Source organism: Silene latifolia, unplaced genomic scaffold (assembly GCF_048544455.1).
Source record: "Silene latifolia isolate original U9 population unplaced genomic scaffold, ASM4854445v1 scaffold_70, whole genome shotgun sequence".
Classification (NCBI taxonomy): domain Eukaryota; kingdom Viridiplantae; phylum Streptophyta; class Magnoliopsida; order Caryophyllales; family Caryophyllaceae; genus Silene; species Silene latifolia.
The window spans coordinates 4,654,933-4,657,214 of record NW_027413609.1 but is presented as its reverse complement, the minus strand read 5'-3'; the positions used below and the strand labels follow the sequence as shown (position 1 = coordinate 4,657,214).

Here is a 2,282-nt window from a genome sequence, read left to right as displayed (position 1 = left end):
TGGGATTGATGAAGACGCCGTCATGGCATTAACATGATGCTTTGGTGATTTTGAGGCTTCTTCAAGTCTAGCCATAGCCTTTTCAAACTTCAAATTGATGGTATCAATGTGAGCACTAAGTTGAGCACCCAATTGAGTAACGGAGTCCACTTCATGCTTTCCTCCTTTAGTAGCCTTGCGAGGTCTACTATATTGTGAGTTATGGACCGCCATTTCCTCAATTTTGTTCCAAGTTTGATTTTCATCAACTTAGGTGAACATTCCATTTGATCCCATGTTGAGAATGTTCCTTGAATCTTCATATAGACCGTACCAAAATTGTTGTACCAAGAACCACTCGCTAAGTCCATGGTGAGGACATGAACGACAAATTCCTTTGAACCGCTCCCAAGCTTCATACAAAGATTCTTCATCCCTTTGCTTAAAACACATAATTTGAGCTCTTAGCATGTTAGTCTTTTCCGGTGGGTATAACTTTTTGTAGAAAGCTAGAGCCAACGTTTTCCAAGAATCAATTCCGAGAGTGGCCTTATCAAGGCTCTTCAACCATTGTTTCGCGGTGCCAATTAGAGAAAAAGGAAATAAGACCCATCGAATTTGGTCTTGAGTTACACCGGTTTGAGAAATCGCATCACAATAATCGCAAAAAGCCTCCATATGAGAGTGAGGGTATTCACTAGGCATCCCCCCAAATTGGCTTTTTTCGACTAATTGGGTAAATGCGGATTTGGCAATGAAATTTCCGGTTAGATGTTGTGGTGTGGGAGTACCATTGGGTAGGTTCTCCTCGGTGGGTACGGAATGTGATGAAAACTTAGGCATTGTGGGTTGATTTTGTGTTGTATTTTGTGTTGGGTTCTCCTCACCTTCTCTTGCAAAAGGGTTGATGAACTCAATTGTTGGTTGAATATCTACAACCTCACCAATACCTCTCAAATTTCTCCTAGCAAGTCTTCTATTGGTTGTCAAAATTCATTCAATTTCACGATCAAAAGGTAACAAGTCACATTGTGACCTTCTAGACATGCAAAATATCAAGCAACTCGAAAACAATTAGAACAAACCTTGAGGAGTTTTACTTCCCCAAGGCAAAGAAAGACACAACTAATGACAAAATAAGAAAATCTAAATCAAGTTAACACCGTCCCCGGCAACGACGCCACTTTTTGGTCGGACTAAATCTTTTCGGTAACTTGTCGTTAGGAGCACCTAGACCAAAACACAATTTATAGCTTCACAAACAACTCTACAATTAGTAAACCGGCAAGTAAAGGTCGGATCCCAAGGGACGGGAATTGAGATGAGATATCTATTGCAAGTAGTGGTGTCTTAGGGGTGTCACAATTTGGGTTGATGTAGAAGGTCACTAAACTAATTAGCAATAAAAGTAAACAAGCAAGATGAATTAAAAAGGGTTGTAAACAATTGATAAAAAGCACTAGGGTATCATGGGGTCATAAGGGATTCATGGGAATTGATCATACAAACATGTTCTCAAATTATAAGCAAGAAATTATTGTTGTGATGGATTGAGTTGGGTTATATCTTATAATCCTAGGAAAGTTAGGCTCCCGGAGCCGAATCGATTAGATTGTACAACACTTACAAGTCGACTTAGTCTTCTCTACTCAACAATATGCATGGTCTAATGAGACTCGAGTTGGTTTATGTCTTACAAGTCTCATTGAAAAGATAGGTGATGGGTAAAAAATGCAAGGATTCATAGGCTCGCATTTCATCAAACATAACATGTGCATGAGTTGAGATCATAACAAGCAAGCAAATAAACCATGAAAGCATATTAATTTAAGCATGAATCATTCCCCATGTTGGTTTCCCCTAATTACCTATTAACCCTAGCTATGGAACTACTCACTCATTATCGTGTTGAACATGCTAGCAAGGTTGTCAATCATACCAACAAAGTGAAACATGATGAATAAATGAAAGTAATTAGCAATAATTAAAAAGGGATTAAGAGAATTATACCTACTAATGATTCCAATAATAAAGCAAAGAATAAAAGAAGTATTTGATGCTTGATTGAGAGGCTGTCAATCTCCCAATAATAACCCAAATAATCTTCAATTACCCAAAATAAAGGATAAGCAAAAGAGAGATTAAGAAAATAAAACTTGTATTAAAACTTGATTAATTATTGATTACAAAATTAAAGAGAGATTTGATTGATATTAACTACACTAGAGATTGCTAAGAAGAACATGCTCTTCTAATTAGACTAATGGGGTATTTATAGTGGGGATTAGCTGTAGGAATTAGGG

At 37.5% G+C, this 2,282-nt stretch overlaps 1 non-coding gene across 1 annotated transcript; it reads left to right on the top strand.

Annotated features, from left to right (window-relative positions):
• Positions 1 to 343: 343 nt before the first annotated feature.
• Positions 344 to 450, top strand: LOC141640092 (small nucleolar RNA R71). The gene has a single exon (XR_012542838.1). It is a non-coding gene; the product is annotated as a small nucleolar RNA R71 (small nucleolar RNA).
• Positions 451 to 2,282: the final 1,832 nt, after the last annotated feature.